Genomic DNA, 17,135 nt, shown 5'->3' with positions numbered 1-17,135 from the left:
AATTTTTATAAATATTATTTTCTTTAAATGAAAAAGGTTTTAGACTAGCTAAGATGACATCCTGGCTGAGACATTTCTATTAGAGTGATTTATGGTTGTTTAGACAGAATTTAGCTCTTTGTGTATAGTACGGCTTATCAAAGTGTGCGCTGCTGTTGTGGACACACCCAGCCTGCAGAATTCAGGAGATGTCCCCTAGTCACTTATTCTGTGGCCTGAGAACACAGTAACTAGGGTCTGGTGCAAAACTAACTGATTTTAATTACAAACCAGGACTAATTATCAGTCTCTTAACCTTTCCTGCCTTCAGCTGCTAGTAAAAGTTGCAAATGAAAAGTGATTAAAATTTTGGAGAATCTGTGCAGTGCAGAATTAGGCACTGCATTTTCTTCTGTGGTGACTGGGACTTTAGAGAGCATCTAAAGGTCCCTTCCAACCCAAACCAAACATTCTATGATCTTGAGACCACACATGGTGTTCTAGGTAGATAGGTCTTGCTTGGGATCTGGCCCTCAGTGCTATCTATGTTCCATTTTCCAAAGTTCTTGGGTTAGGAGTCAGACCAATGGCAGTGATTCAAAGCTTGGAAAACTTCCTTTCTTAAAAAAAGGCTTGGGAAACTCCCTCTGTTGAATCAGTGTGGTTGAGAAGTATTTTGACTGTTGTCCATCTGTATGTACCTGGAAAAGAAAAATTTCTCAGAGGCAGAGCATAGTTTAGCGTAGCTAAGCAAGTGAAATGAGCCGACTAGAAAGGGAATGGCTGTGGGGTGGGCAGGTGATATCCTTGTAAGTGGAGGGAAAGACCAGTGAGTTGTTCTGGATCGTACGGCACATTTCCTGTTAGCCTGTGCTGAAAACGTAGAGCTGGCGAAGGCCTCTTAGGTCATACAGTCCATCTCCTCAAATGAAGAGAGCCTGCTGCAGATCGAGCTGTGCCAGGGCTTGCACACATGGCAAACCCAGCGTGTGGTGTGTCACAACAGCTGTCAAAGACTGGTCGTCATACCCAGAGTCTCTAAACATCCTGTTTATCCTTGCAAGGAGAACACTTGATTGAAAGATAAATACCAAAAAAAAAAAACCAAAAAAAACACCCAACCCCAAAATTGGTGCTAGGAACAACATTTGCCCTTGGGCTAACAAACCTGAAAACAAAAGAAAATAAACATAGGATGGAGGCAAACAGATTTCCACACAAGGCCAGATTCTAAAAGGGATTTAGGAGCTTAGCTTGTTTTGGCATGCTTGAAAAAGAAAAAGCCGTCTGGGTGCCAGGATTCTTAGGGCTCCGTATGTGCATGCGTACGTCAGGGGAAGAGCATGGGGAAAGATGGGGTGTCTGTGGTGATGTGAGGGGTGAATGGAGGATGTTGGAGCTGCCAGGAAGCTTTGTGCAGGGTCACCCTTGGGGCATAGCTTGCACATTTTAATTTTTTAAAAAAATTAAACATGCCGACAAAAAAATCTCCAAGTTGGCAGTGAGATTTTTTTTTTTTTTCCTTCCCCCTCTGTTTGTTGTTCATTTGTCGCTGCACGGGAGGTCTGTTTACTTTGCTCAAGAGAATGAGGGACCCAAGAGACGCTGCTCTGCATGCAAAGCTTTTATGGAAGGGGCTAGGGGAAGAGAAGGGGAGGAACTTCCAGGCCTTTTGAAACAGAACTGAAAGAGTTTGTGGGCTGGTTTTTTTGCTGCTTTGCCCAACCCAATGCATGTTGGGCCCAATGTTGCTACTGCTTATGCAGACATAGCTGGGCCATGAACTTCAAAGATGGGTCCTGCTGTTAAGGGCTGAGCAGGCAAATCTCTACAGGGTGAGCGTGAGGAGGCCTGAGAAGCCCTAAGGCTCGATGTTGAAGCTGTGAATAGCTGTCTAACACCGAAGTGCCCCCAAAATGCCCCCGCTCTGCCCATGGGATTGCTTCTGGTGGGTTGCTTTCAAACTGGAGGTGGTGCTGCTCTCTCCCACCACTACCCTGTTAACCCTTCTGAATGAACTGGCCCTGAAGTTAGGGGTGAACTCATCCGTGCCATTAAGATGCTCTCATGGATGACCCAAATGCAGCCCTTCATTCCAGGGATTTAGCGTTTTAAAGAGGACTTTTCCAGAGCTGTGTGGCAGCCTGCTGCTGCTGATCTTTGTTGCTTTAGGTGACTCAGTCAGCTTCTGAATGCTTCAGTTTCTGCAGCTGGGCTCACTAGTGATTGAAACCCGACTGGAGATCCAGCAGAAGGAGGGAAAGTGGAGATCTGCATTACTTGTGCTTGCTGGCATCTCAGTGGATGAGGCAGCTTTGTCCAGACGGATCTTCCTCATGTTTTACGATGCTGAAACAACTAGAAAAGGACAGTGGGGAGAAACTAAGGATGCTGTGCGAGGGGAGTGAATGTCTTTAGGTTAACAGATGAGCACATCCCTGGGATACTTCTTTTATGTGTGTTCTTCTAGGTTCTGGGTGGCGAGAGCAGTAGCAGGCAGCTTCCTGGAGTGTGAGGTAGGTCAAGGGAATGGCTGATGAAAGTGATGGGTAATTCAGCTTGGAGCTATGCTGTGCTCTGCCATTTGGAGTTTTCCTATCCTTTTTGACTTGTGAGAGAGGACAGGAACTGATGGGTCTGCCTATAGCCTGAGTCTTGCATTCAAAGCGGTTCTTTTCTAACCCAAGTCAGTTCTTCTGTACTGCCCTAATGCATAGCAGAACAGAGAAATTTCAATTGGCAGAAATTATCTCCATGTTTCCTGTTTTAACCAACAGGAAAGCTGCTCAGCAATCCCGGGACGTCCTTCTGTGTTGTAAAGGATCCCTTAAATACTGGTACGCACCATGCTGTTTTGGCCACTTTGTCTCCAAGAGGAGGGGGAGGTCAGGAGCCAGCTGTGATTGTGGTTAAGGAAACAAAAAAAGACCTTTTGTGAAAAGAGATTGAAAAGCCTGTAAAATAGTCATTCTAGAGGAAGGAGGAGTGAGAGGCAACATGATTAGAGGTGGGCTCTCCAGAAGTACCTCCCTTTACAACATATATGAGTGGGGACCCTCAGTGAAACAAAAAAGAAGGCAAGATAGAAACTAGCACAGAAATATTTTCACTCCACGTCGGGTTAGATTAGTGTTGTGCAATTCTTTGCCACAAAATATCAGGGCCAAGAACTTAGCTGGATGCAGACACACTCTGGCTGTTTCTGTGGATAACCAAGATATCAAAGAGCTAATGGTAATATTAAAAGAACAAGAGTTTTGGGAAGTCATCAGTGCCACATGTGTCAAGGCACAAGCTGACTCAAGCAGATGGAGGTGGGGATAGGAAGAGACTTATTTCCTTGGGAGGCGAAATACCCTGTGAGCTGTCTCTTGCAGCACTCCTTTTTCTGACCTCTGTATCATGTCGTGTTGCAGAATCCCAGCCGAGATGGAGCTTGGGAAAGATGGCAACCTGGGCAGCTGTCTCAGCTGCAGGACATCTAGATGCGTGTTAGTCCCTGTGGGAAGGTAGAGCACCTTCTGCATTCTTCAGCTGTTGGTTGTGAATGTCATGATTTCCCCTCCGAAAAAAAAGGTAATTTCTGTGGCCTGGGAATCAGGAGAGTGAACTTAACTTCCAAACTGTATTCATCTGAGCTTGGGTCAATTCCTTAACCTCTCTTTCTGATTTCATTTTGTGTCATAGAAATTATCTGGGGATGATTGCTCTCCTTTGTCCCCACTTGTCTTTTTGGCTAACATCTAGGGGTCCTGAGTGAAAAGTGTCCCCTCCGTTCCCACTGTGGTTGAGTATGACACACTACACAAAGTGTCGATATACTGAGGCTGAAGGCTTGTTCCATAACTTGCTTTTTTTTAATCACATAGTTAAAAACTATCTGGAAAAAGTAGTATGGGAGCTCTGAACACCTTAGCTGTAGAGCCATGCCATTCAGCAACAACTCCTCAGTAAAAGAGCTGTTTATTTTTATTGTATTTTCTTTTCACCGCTTTTAATAGCTATAAACAACCTCTTTGTGGAGCGTGTCTTAAAACTTGTGACCAGCTGGGTGAGGGGCCTTCGTATCAATTTCAAGCCTGTGGAGAGGGGAGCATAACAGGTCCCTGACTGCTCCAGCCACCTCCTGCCTGCCAAGGAATGCTGGAATCAGAGGTCGTTATTGCACAAGTAATTAAAGGTTCATCAGCCCTACCTCTCTGATTGCTTAAGGCCATTGTAGTAAGGGACAAATACTCCTGCTTGCCCACTGTTATTTGTTTTCTGCTTGCTCTGTTTTTCTTGGCTTGAGAAGAGGAATTATGAAGACTCTTGAGTAGGATCTGGGAGTGCTACGGTCTAATGCATTTGGCTGTGGCCCTGGGTATGTTGTGGAACACGCTCGTACTGAGAAGTGGAGTGTCTTCAGGGCCCTCTCTCTTCCTGCTTCTCCCCCAAATCCAGACGTCAGAGAGATGGTTCTCAAAAAGGAGGGCCAAGTTGCACAGGCCCTGGCACAGAGTGGGTGAAGCCAGGCTTGGGGATGTCTGTAGAGTGGTGCCTCCGAATGGCTGAAGTGCCTCCTGCCCTCACATTAGCAGATACAGGGGTTTTATTACAGCTGAGTTGGATGCCAAAAAAGTGAGATTGGTTTATAAGCGAGGGTTTCCTATGGATTTTCTTAAAGGGATTCTTTTTTTCTTTCTGTGGTTTGAACTCTGAAGTTCAGGTTTTTGTATGTTTTCTCTCCATTATAGTATGTGAGAAATTACTTTGTTTTTTAAATAGACACTGAGACTCACATATGGGCAGGGGCCTCTTAAAAAAAAGAAAGTACCAAATATTGTGAGTCTTTGACAGAATCACAAGAGCAGGGCAGACTGAGCCACCCACCCTTTAACCATCTGTCCCTTGAGATCTGGAGAGTCTTTTATCGCTGGGGAGCACAGCCCACAGACGTGGGAAGTCATGTTGCTGTCCTCCAGTTTTTTCTTCTGTAGGTGAATGTTCACCACCACCACCAAATAAACGAGCCCCCGTTATACTGACTCTCCTTGTGCTTCCAGAGCAGCGGAAGAAACAGCTGAGAAGGAAATGAGAGCTGGCTTTCAGCCCCCTTGGTCCAGTAACATCATGAATGAGCCTCGCAGTATGGCTGGTGCAGGGTGGGCATTTCCCTCCCTCCTGGGAGCATAGAAGAGGACCAAGCTTGGACTGTGCTTGCTGCCTGCACCCCAAAAGCCTCCTTGTTGCTGAAGGCGTTTTGCCCTGGAGAGCCTGGCTGCAGGGGCTTGGCTGTAGCTCAGGAACAGCTTGAAGGGCATGTGTTGGGTAGGCAGATGGAGCAGATGATGGAGATGATCTGCAGAAGAAGGGGAAGTGGTGTGAGAAGGGGAATGATAAAAGGGCAGCCGCGTGGGTGACCCTGTGGGATCAGAGGAGGGCAATAACTTATCTCAAAACGAGTGAGGGGCCAGCCACGAAGTTGCCTGGAATAAGCGGCTGAGGCAGAAAAGGGCTGGTGGAACTATTAAGTCTGGCAGACCTGAGGTTATTCTCTGTGTGCGTCTGCGGGGGAGTCAAATAACTTCTTGGTCAGTCTGCAGAGGCTGTCTAATCAACGGCCTCAGTGCTGGTCACAGCCCGGGATGCTCCAAGGTAACACTAATCCTGCCGCAGAGCAGAGGGGCGTCTCCAGAGGTCCCAGGGGCACTGCATCTTGACACATGAACGCAGCCCCCAATGCAGCAGCCTTACAACAGACACTGCGTAATGGCCTGTTTTGCATTTGTATTTCATTTGCCTCCCATATGGGATCAGTTTTTCCCTTTTCTTTATTTTTTTTAATAGCGTTTTTCCTAGTCATAATAATCAGTATTTCCCTGCCTTCCCTCCCCTCTTCATTTTTCACAGCTGGCTTTGATTGGTTTCAGTCCTGCAGATGCTCCTTCGGACTGAGAAGAAGGGGCAAAGGTTCCCTTCCTTTTCAACATGAGGCAGACGGCCTTGCCCGCAGGGTGGGGGAGGCCGGCGTGCTCCCGGACTAGCCGACTCTTTGCTGTTGCCCCAGCTGGCCTCTTGTGCATCGGGTGAGGTTTGCCAAATTGCGAGATAATTTCTCTGCCGAAGGCCTGGAGATGATCACAAGCTGTTGATGGCGTGCATGCCCCTTCACTCGCACCATTCAAAAATAGCTGTTCTTGCGAGCAAGAGGAGCAGAATCCCCAAACTCCTTGTGCTCACCAGCTATGGGCACAGAGGGCCAGAGTGCATCTGTGATCTGCAGAGAGCGTGCTGAGACTGACTTGGATTTCTGTGTCTGTGTGCCGTCAGGCTCATGGCAACCGCAGCCCCATGTGTCTGGCTGTGCAAGGTATGCGGTCCTCCGCACAGGGCACGATGAACCTGTGCAACCCTGCATAGCCCACCACCAAAAGGAACTGGCAGCTGCTCGGGTGGAAAGCACGCCGAGTGCGTGAATTGGCATGGGAAAAAAATAATTATCGGATGGACGGGCAGACTTTCCTGATTTTTAGGGCATGAGTCAAACATGAATTGCATAGCAGAAAGAAGAAACTTCCCCTCAGAGACAACCTAATCCACAGTTGCCCAATGTGGGGATTCTAGCAACTTCCTTCGAAGCAGCTTGCGCTGGTCACTGTCAGAGACGGACGGTTGAGTCGACAGTCGCTCAGCCGATGTGTTATGGCTATTCCTGCATTCCAGGCACCATCCAAGAGAATGAGACATAGCATTGCACAAGACCAAAAGAAAGTAAATGTTTACAGGCACAACGCACATTTCAGCTTGTTACATGTTCCTGGGCAGTGAAAGAAATGAAACAATGATTAAAACAGGTCCCAAGTCTCAGTGTGTATCTTGGCTTGCAGCACAGCCCTCTTGGAGCGCTGCCTCTGCCTCTCTCTGATCCCAGCCTGAGCGGTACCACTGGGCCGCTGCATCCAGGTCAAGGTCCTTCCCGTTATTCCAAGTACATTGTCCTTCTGAGAACTGCAAAAGCCTTTTGATGAGGTGGCTTTATGGCTTGTGATGGATTCGGGTGCTTGGTGTTCCCCCCCCAGGCACACAGCAGCTGGCATGCAGGGATCTCCCCAGCTGACTAGGAGATGTTTGCCTTGGGTATCCAAAGTGTCAGTGTGAGGGAAATCATAGATGGACTTATTCCCATGGGAGAGGAGGGTTGAGACAAGTAGAGGAGCGGAAGCAAAGCAGACATTTAAATTGTTTCTTCCCTAAATTATCTCTTTTTAATGGTCTAGTTTGGCTCTGCATGCATTCAGCGAAGCAATTGGGGTGCAGTGAAGCCGATGTAGTGAAGGGCTGTGTTGGCACACCTGACAGGAGTAGCTACCTCTGCTCTCCTGCTCTAAGTACAAGGTTGGTCACAGCACAGCTTGGAGGCTGGGATGTCTCCCTGCGGTGAGCCAGGTGGGTGGAGGGGAGAAGGGACATGGTTTAGCGGTGGGATAGCAGGGTTAGGTTAATGGTTGGACTTTATGATCTTAAAGGTCTTTTCCAACCTAAACAATTCTATGATTCTAAGAGGGCCTCTGCTCTGGCTGCTCTGCCCCCTCTTTTTCCAAGGAGAAAAGTGGAGGGACGTGGGGGGGGGAGTTGTTTTGCAGGAAAGGATGAAGCAATGGAGTCTTTCTCCTTAGGATAAGGAAATAGGGAGAGAGCAGAGAGGTGACTGAAACACCCTCTCCCCAGAGATGCTCTGTGGGTGATGCTCCCCATGTATCCCTACCTCCTCCCAAGCTGTGAAGTCCTTGTAGCGTTGTCTTGGCCTTCACAGCAGGAGAAGGTCACCCTGAAGGTTAGTTCTTGGCAAGGAGGAAGGCCTTTTTAGTAACGATCAGCCTGCTGTGCACATGGCACAGGAAGACAGACCTCCACACGTGCGTTACGCTGGCCTCAGACATAAACTGGATATCCACTTATGAGCAATAGCCCTAGCTGCTGACTCACATCACTTTTCTTGGTTCTCTCAGTTGAGCGGTGAGCTGGCCAGATATTATTCATTTTACTTGAAATAACAACTGAGATGTCTACTGAAGGTATAAATGTCTAGGCTTCCTACAAGGACCAGAGTGAAATCCCAAAAGCCTGCAGGAACTTGTGCAACAGGCTGTCTCTGAGAGCAGACCTACAGCACTGGCTAATGCCCGCTGTATCAGGCAGGACAAACATCCACAGCCATTGCTGAGTCTGCAAATAGGTTAGATTTGTTGTTCAGTTTGTTATTTAAAGGGTGCTTTTAAGAGGTGGAAGCTACATGGCCCCTGGCCTTATGTGACTTAATTATTTAAGGTTCTTGTTGTTATGGAGAAATGCTGACTTTTCTATAGGGCAAGTTGCAACCTGCTTGTATGCAATGTTCTGTTACAGCTTTTCTCTATCCTTGGGAAAACCAGGTTTGATATGAGACTTGCTAGGCTATTCTAAAAGCAAAGGACAATGTTTGAATAAAGCCAGGGGAGGAAAAAATTGGCCAGTGTGCTTGTCAGTCACTAAGTTATGAAAAATTATTTTAAGAATTTGATACTTGTGCTCCTCCTGCTCAGAAACAACTTATCACCAGCTCTTCAAAGTTTTAGTGTAGTTAAATCTCCTTAATAACTTGCATAGTGGCTATTGTTGAGGCAAATAAAACCATTATAAACACTTCTTGTTGTCGAGTGCGTAGGGAGCCTAGACTGGGAGTTAAGGTCCCAAACCTAGTCCTGTCACCACTGATGGGAAGTTGTTTTGCCCTCTCTTTTCCATTGAAGTTTCCCTGGATATAGTATAGAGCAAACCAGATGGGCGTGATGACATTTCTCTAACTGAGAACTCCCAAAAATCTTCCTGTAAAGATTATCTGCTTTGGTCTTATTGGGGTAGTAAAGGCTTGTGTTTGTAAAGCGGAAGAGCCAGCTTTTCAGAAGTCTGTTTTCTTACAGAATGCTTGACACAAAAGCCATAATTCTGGGATTTTGGTTCCCTTGTTAAGTCCTCATGCTTTCAAATTCTTGGAGCTAATTTTCATTGACAATAGGAACATTCCTTGAAAAATGCTGATGTAATGAAGTACGTGCTACTTGAGATTAAAAGATTTATTCAGTGACTCCTTTTTGAAACTTTTGCGAAGTGTCTTAACATTTTTATGTTTCTCTGACTGCCAACAAAATCACATTGCACCACACAGTTTGCAACATTAGTCAGATTTTGACACTGGCTCACGCAAGAGGCAGCTTTCACAGTCAGGAATCATAAAACGTTAAAGAAATTGCCATTATTTGAAAACTAGACACAGTTCAGTGAAGCAGATGGACTTGCTAACAGTGACTTAGGAGGTCTGTAGCACAGCTGTGTTGACACGGATTATAGACAATCAAAATTGTATATAAAGTGCATGCCATAGTTTTAGTTTTAAGCATATTGCTAACATTTAATGAAGTATGTAACCTTATATGGTTTATGTATTTTTGTACTGTAGCTGCAAGTTATGCTAAGGCCTTGACTAAACCTTCCCAGAAATCTCTATTGCTATTTGTAATGCAGGCACACAGACCGAGAGTGCCAATAAGCTTTTGATTGAATCTTGATTAATGTAAATACGTTAAGCCGGTAGGTGCCATTCCAGCCTAGGGAGCTTCTTATAGCTTTTAACCATGTCCACATCAGAGTTGGAGCCCCTTTGCTTCAGATAATTCCAAAAGACCAACTGGAGAATGTTTGGACTTGCTTGTGAAGGATCAGGGATAGAGACATTCCTGAAGCCCCTGGCTGGCTTTTTTGCAACACCATCCCAATAAAAATTAAGCCCTCGGACACAAACTTAGGAAAGGAAAGAAGAAAGCAGAATTCTGATATGTTTCACAACCATACTCTGATCCCAGGAGAAAGGTTGGGTAAGAAACACTGTGATCTTTCTTACATGTCTGTCTATCTTCAAAGTTGTCAGTTAGTTCCCTTTTACTACTCAGGTCTCTTGGGTTAGGTGAGCAAGTTGCCTAATAGTTTCAGTGCATTGCTTTAGCTAATTGGTTCCTCATCTAAGCCAGCAGAGAGGGGGTGTAGGAGAGCAGCGTGGAATCAAGTGGAAAACGGGATACGTGGGGGGAGAGGAAGGCTTCATGAAGTGTGGTATGTTGCAGTGAGGTCTCGATGGGTGAGACGGATCAGAGCATCAGGTTCTCCTCCTGACTCTGGTGTATGATAGCATCTGGTGCCTTAGTACCTGTTTTGGTGGCAAAATTTGAAGACTTTAGTTTGCCAAGGAAATGTGCTGAATATGCATAATTTCTTCTGTGTGTGGCATGGGACAAGGCAACTCCAGCGTGGGGACTAACTTCTTTCAAAGCAGATCGTTGTGGGAATAACCCTCCTAATCTACATCGCTGCCAGCACTTGCTAGGAATTCTGCCTCTGAGCAAACAGTAACTGCAAAGGCACGTGATGAGAAAGGAGGAATAACAAAAGGAAAACATCCATTGGCTATGGTAAAGCTCTGCAGTGTCTTCTCCTTGTAGATGGCTTCTTCAAAGTAAAGGTAGTGGACATAATTCTGCAGGTTGGACCTATATGCAAAATAAATTACTTGTATCCCCACCCACACCTTTCTGTCTAGACTTGATGTTACAGATAACCATAGGCTAGTACTACTACTGCTACCAGGAGTCTGCCCTTACTTACCATGAAGGGAAGGATTTTAATCTGTCATTCTCTGATTTTACCTTTGGACAATTCCGCCTCTTAATGTAGCGTCATGTGAGGCATTAATGGCAAAAAGCTTCTTTCCAACCAACTTAAGCTTCCCCTTTCCCCAATATAGTTCAGGTCTTTCTTCAGTAAGCATCATCAGAGCTTTTCATCTCCTTCTTTTGCCTGTTGACTGCTGTATATGAATACCACCATGGTTCTTGGTATCTCCTTGGATTGGGTATCTTTGCACAGCAACAACAGAGAACAGAGGCTGATAGCCTGGCTTGTGTTTCAGGCTGGCAGATGCTTGACTCCTGTTGCATCTCAGCTTTCGGTGGACCTCTTGTCCTCCTTGTCCAAACTCTATGTATGCAGGCACTTTCTAAAGCCACATGCTGTTCTTCAGATGTCTGATCTTTCCCACTGCCTGCCTGCTCTACGTGTTGTTTCGGTGGCCTCTGGCTTAGTGTTCCTTGTGCCTTTCCGCCTCTGTGCCTTTCCCTATGGCATATTTTGGATTTTCTATCGTGTCAGCAGTGTCGGAGCATTGTCCATCTGCCACAAAGTTTGTGCTGGGCTGGCTGACTGCTAGCCACTTTACCAGGGTGCTTTTCTCTGACTGTTCCAGGTGCCAGTCACAGTCCAGACCCTTCTCAGAGGCTTAAGCCTCACTATTGCAAGCTGGGTAGTTCAAGGCCCTGACTTCCTCTTGATTTGCATGAATGGGCAGATCCTCAGGAAAGCCTTGTCTAAACCTCTTGTTTTTCCAGAAGGCTTTTTTTTAATTATTTGCTCCAGTCTTCCTTTCCATATGTCTTAGGTTTGTTTCAGCCCTCCTGTCACATGTTGTTCAGTGTCGCTTGGAGCCCAGGAGCCGGGGGAGCCTACTTCGCTGCTTGACTTCTCAAGAACTCCAGAATAGGCCTGTGCAACACAAACCTCTCTATTTTTAATGGGGCCTGTCCAAGGTATGGTTTCCTATTGTCATCTGGCCTAACTGGGTCACTGTTACACCTACTGGTATAACACTGCAAACACTTGTAGGCTGATGCCATTACTGCGTGATGACATTTCTCTGGCTGTCCAAATATTTCCTCTGACTTGTATTTTCTGTAACATCATTTTTTCTCCTGTTTTCTATGGCTTACTATACATTTCTCTGCTTTCTTTTTCTTTTTTTCCTGGTCTCCAGCTATTCTTGCAACACATGCAAAAAAAGTGCACAACTGTCAGATATTATTGTAGGACTCACAGTGACTACCTATCATTTTTGCTGCAAACACGATAGTTCTTTTCAGTTGTCTTTGCAAAATAAAACTATTTAATCAAAGAAGAAATCTTATTTTAAAAAAAAGTAATCCTGTCAGCCTTTAAAACATGCAGTGCCTTGATTTGTGGTTCCCATAAAATAGTGTGTCTTCAGCCAGAGTTGAGTTATTGCCTTAAGTGGCAGAAGAAATGAAAAATGGTGGAACCCTGTCTCCCTCTAACGCACGTGTTCTGGGGGTCACCAGTGATGTCATACCTGTGGCTGCGTCCCTGTGGCCCCAGCTATTTATTTTTAAGCAGAAATATTATTTCCTAATCTCAGTAAAACAATCCAGACAGTGAATTGTGGTATAATTACTGTATCTTTCCCTTGGCTGTATTTGCCGGAGTTCTGGCTCTGCGCACTGGAGGACCACCTCGATCGTTTTATACTCGCTTGGTTATGCCCTGCCGGTCGATCTGCTGCGTTATCACGGAGAGCCGGCTTGTCGTGATGCCTATGGAGGATGATATATGCATATCTGCACACTTATGCTAATGCAGGTGTGTCTCTCTTATTTTGGGGAGGGGGAAAAAAGGCACTTATACAAACAGCCTTAGACTATAGCAAAGCTGGTGCTGCTGCAGCTGCAGAGGTATCTGACCACACTTGGTCTAACAGCCTCGTAGAGTTTGCTCAACATGCCCCAGCTCCATGGCATAGTGTAGGGCAGGCACCAGTGCTTCTGAAGCCCTCCTGTGCAGTAGCACTGCAGCCCGTACCAGGGAGTAGTCAGCTCTGGATCAGGTAAATTAGGATGGTAACACAAATATTAGCAGAGTGTTGATCAGCTGAATCGTCCTGTGTGTGATCTCTTCTTCACCTTTTCTGCCCCATTCAGCGTAACTTGAGAATCTGATCTGATCTCCTCTGTGGCCTATAAAATCATAATAAGAGCTTTAGTGACGCCTCTCTAATTAAAGTTGAATTGAATTTTGCACTTCAAGCGTGACTTAAACATTTATTACTTGTGAAAAATTATACCATATCCTCCCCAATTTATGCCAAGCATTCTCTGAGTACCAAATGATATTTCCGAGAGATATTTTTTGTTGTTGCTTTTGCGAGTAGGAAATAAAAAGGGATCTGCTATGCAATCCGTGCATGCGGGGACAAATTTTAAAGCCAGTTTGCTTTAAGCCACTAAGAAAATGCATCTCCAAACCTCTTCTCACTGTGGTATCTGTCCACTTCCTGGATTTAATCTAAAGCTTATTGACCACAATGGGAAGACTCCCAGTTACTTCACTAACTTTTGGTTAGGAATTATTTTGCACTGTCCTTCTAGCATTTAGCTTTCTTTTGCTGAAAGTAATGAAAGATACTGATGTGGAAGGAACTGCTCTCATTTCTAGGTGAAGTTCAACTTCTGTCTTCAGTTTAGGTTGAAATTGCTCTGTGAGCAGTTATACTTGGTAGAAGTACCCAATGGGAGGTTGGAGAACCAGGCAGTTTGGTTCAGAGATGGACAGTGATAGGGCTGGCAATGGACACAAGTTTCAAAAAGGGCAATTCCTATTAGATATTAGTGACACACACCACCCCCCCCCCATCACTTTTAGGATTGTGGAACACATGAATAGGGGCCCACAGGTGTTGTGGGATTGATATCCTTGGGGATATTCAGAACTAGAATGGACAAGGTCCAGAGCAACCTTCTCTGAGTTGGCCCTGCTTTGAGGAGCAGGTGGGACTAGATGATTTCCAGAGGTCCTTTGCAACTTGAAATAGCCTGTGATACTAAGGTGTACCAATTTTTGAGGTGTAGGGGGAGAATGTGATGGGACTGACTAGCAACTAACTTAGTTAGTTGCTAAGTTATATAAGGTTCAGAGATAGTTGAAAAGCATGATGAATAGGATTAAATTGCTTGAGTGCTGGAAGGATGTGAGAGAGAGGAACTAGATAAGCCATTTTTGACCTGTGTTTGAAACCCTACAGTCTAGGGGTCAAAGGTTGATAGGAAAAGTAAAGGTATTGTCTGCAGGTCTCCATTTACTGTGCAGAAGGTGTGTCCTACTGGAAGACCCTTTAGCAGTCAAAAAGGACTGAAACATATAGTAGGACTCCTAAGGCTAGGAAATGGTTAGCATGGTGGCCCACAGGGCCCTGGTAAAGTGATGTAGGGGTGGCTGTTCTTATACACAGGGGAGAGAAGGTCCTTTTTTTAGCATGAACATATCGCTCCCTGGTGAGTCTCTGGTCTGTGATTTGACTATGGGAACAGGCAGTGGAGATGAAAGAGTAGAAGGTATGATCTTGGCTGGAAACATAAACCCCCTGAAAACTGCTCAAGGCTGTTTATCTTATAGGTGAGGCTCTTCCATGTTTCCTTATTATTTATCTTACTGGTGAGACTCGTCCATGTTGCTGTTCAGGTTTCACCTTATCAGTGAAGGGAAGTGTGAAAGGAACTTCCCTGGCAGGGCCAAGTGGACCTGGATGCAGAAGAGCGCCAAGTTATTAAAATATACATGAATTGAACGTGGCTGAGAAAATGCAGGGTTAATCTGCAAGCTGTAAGGATGAGATTCTTCCCATTATTTCTGTTATTTCACTTTATTCCCATTGTGTGCCTTTCTTGCATTTGGACTCTCCTTTTAAAAAAAAAAAAGGAAATTTTTCTAGTGATCTGGAAGATTCTTTTTTTTTTTTTAAAGAAAATAGTCTGCAGAATAATCTCCTCTCCTAGGCAAACAAATGTCTTCTTCAGAATAAAGCACGCATACACAAGAAAATTCCACTGAAGGAAGAAAAAAAGCATACTTGGCTTGGGCCCCTCTCGGCATTATCCGATATACAGTATTATGTTATCCTTAGATGGTCTGTTATTGTCTTCCTCCTCCTGAGCAACATGCCAGCAACCATATGTGTGCGAGCCGCTTGCTTAAACCGTATATTGAACTCTCTGCTGGCAGAGTGACAGTGTGGTCAAGTGGACAGCAGGCTCAAGTTGGGCGCAGTACCTGGCTCTGTGGCTTGACCAGCTGTGTAACCTCAGGCAAGTGACACCGTGTCTCTCTTCCCTTTCCTGTTCTCTGTCTGTTTAGACTGTGATCCCTCTGAGGGCCTCTGCCCTGCGTGATGCAGCACCCCATGGAGATGCCCAAGGTAGCTCCGGCGCTCGGAGGAATGCAGTTGTGTCAGTGTGATACCGCAGCCGAGCCAAGCAGCTTGGGAGGCTGGCTGGGCTTGGCCACAGGCCATGCTGATGTGGTTCTCCTGCTCTTCAGAATAATCTAGTCTCTCCGTATGGGCCTACATCACGCTGGCTGGATGTCCCAGCTTGTTTGGAGTCAGCTCAGGGAATCTCTGTGAGGAATTGGTGCTCCTGCGAGCTGAGCATGTGAATCCCTGGTGGCCAGAAGGTGATAGTTGATTCTCCTGGGCTGTCCGTTTCTTGGCTCAGTCTTCCAGACACGTGTATGTGCTAGACTTGATGCACCTGGCCTCATCTTCACCACAGCTGTGTAGCAGAGAGCAACATCAGAAGGGAGCATCAATTCCCTTTACCCTCATGATGACCATAAATGGTACCTGAACTTTCTCTGTATGCCTAGTTTGAAAGCTTTGGTCAAATCCAGTAAGGGCAAGTGTTGAGTGCTGCACCTGGGGAGGTTGAACCCCATGCACCAGTACAGGCTAGGGGCTGACCTGCTGGAAAGCAGCTCTGCCGAGAGGGACCTGGGAGTCCTGGTGGACGACAAGCTGACCATGAGCCAGCAGTGTGCCCTTGTTGCCAAGAAGTCCAATGGTATCCTGGGGTGCATTAAGAGGAGTGTGGCCAGCAGGTCGAGGGAGGTTATCCTCCACCTCTACTCTGCCCTGGTGAGACCCCACCTGGAGTACTGTGTCCAGTTCTGGGCTCCCCAGTTCAAGAAAGATGAGGAACTCCTAGAAAGAGTCCAGAGGAGAGCAACTAGGATGATAAAGGGACTGGAGGACCTCCCCTAGGAGGAAAGGCTGAGAGAGTTGGGCTTGTTCAGCCTGAAGAAGAGAAGACTGGGAGGGGACCTCATCAATACATACAAATATCTTAAGGGCGGAAGTCACGAGGATGGATCCAGACTCTTTGCAGTGGTGTCCAGTGACAGGACAAGGGGCAATGGGCACAAACTGAAACATAAGAGGTTTCAGTTGAATATGAGGAAAAACTTCTTTACTCTGAGGGTGATGGAGCACTGGGAACAGGCTGGCCAGGGGGGCTGTGGAGTCTTCTTCTCTGGAGATATTCAAAGCCCGCCTGGACAAAGTCCTGTGTAACATGCTCTAGGAGAACCTGCTTTAGCAGGGGGGTTGGACTAGATGATCTCCGGAGGTCCCTTCCAACCCTTGCGATTCTGTGATTCTGTGATCTAGGGCAGCTACTTGCCTAGGATACGGACAGCTACATAAAAACACTGGCTTGTATTGACGGTTAGTGGAGATCAGCACCAAAGATGGTGCAACAACACCAATTGGTCCTTGCCAGACATTTGGTAATATGCATGTGTTAAGTCGTGATTGGAAGAAGCATAGCTACTGTTGCCTAAATCTCCTAAATATGATTTTGCCTCTATTTCCATGATATCCATGCAAGAAGATTAATAGACAAGCAGGAGTGTTTCATGTTTTGTGTTGCGCCTGCATCTTTATCCCTCAGAAGCCATTCTTTTTACTGGTACCAAGTCATAATAGTGGGAATTCACAAACACTGTGTGTGCATATAAAATGCCTGGCCAGGGAATGATCTCTTTGGAGTAGATCCTCGGCTGTGCAGTGTGGAGCAGAGCTTCCTCACCTCCAGCTAGCCAAGGACTTGCGTGGAGTTGCATTTGGGAGTGCACTTTCTTCTTCATGGACTCCCACAGACTGCCGGTGAGATACAGCTGAGCTTCTCTACAACTCTGAAAGGAGTTCACAACTACCTTTACAACTTCTCTACAGCTACCTGAAAGGAGGCTGTAGTGAAGTGGGGGTCGGCCTCTTCTCCCACATAACATAGGACGAGGGGAAATGGTCTGAAGTTGCGCCAGGGCAGGTTTAGGTTGGACGTTAGGAAAAATTTCTTCACAGAAAGGGTTGTCAGGCTCTGGAATGGGCTGCCCAGGGAGGTGGTCGAGTCCCCATCCTTGGAGGTATTTAAAAGATGGGCAGACGAGGTGCTTAGGGACATGGCTTA

At 46.1% G+C, this 17,135-nt stretch overlaps 1 protein-coding gene and 1 long non-coding RNA gene across 3 annotated transcripts in view; both read left to right on the top strand.

The window, feature by feature from the left end:
• The window catches only part of MRPL23 (mitochondrial ribosomal protein L23), a 19,518-nt gene extending 15,554 nt beyond the window's left edge, over nucleotides 1–3,964 (top strand). Inside the window, exons 8-9 of the mRNA XM_009637285.2 lie at nucleotides 2,152–2,495; nucleotides 3,396–3,964. The gene's annotated coding sequence lies outside the window, so the exon portion shown is untranslated. The remainder of the gene's footprint in view (nucleotides 1–2,151; nucleotides 2,496–3,395) is intronic.
• A 19-nt stretch (nucleotides 3,965–3,983) lies between these two features.
• On the top strand, nucleotides 3,984–15,549 carry LOC118452138. 2 transcript variants are annotated; one of them, XR_004841803.1, is made up of 4 exons: nucleotides 3,984–4,134; nucleotides 5,872–7,398; nucleotides 11,486–12,477; nucleotides 15,025–15,549. It is a non-coding gene; the product is annotated as an uncharacterized LOC118452138 (long non-coding RNA). The 2 variants fall into 2 exon arrangements; XR_004841802.1 differs by having other exon boundaries at nucleotides 3,984–7,398.
• The last annotated feature ends 1,586 nt before the right edge of the window (nucleotides 15,550–17,135 follow it).

Source organism: Egretta garzetta, unplaced genomic scaffold (genome assembly GCF_000687185.1).
Source record: "Egretta garzetta isolate BGI_Z169 unplaced genomic scaffold, ASM68718v1 scaffold44, whole genome shotgun sequence".
NCBI classification, from domain to species: Eukaryota; Metazoa; Chordata; class Aves; order Pelecaniformes; family Ardeidae; genus Egretta; species Egretta garzetta.
This window is presented reverse-complemented; position numbering and strand designations above follow the sequence as displayed.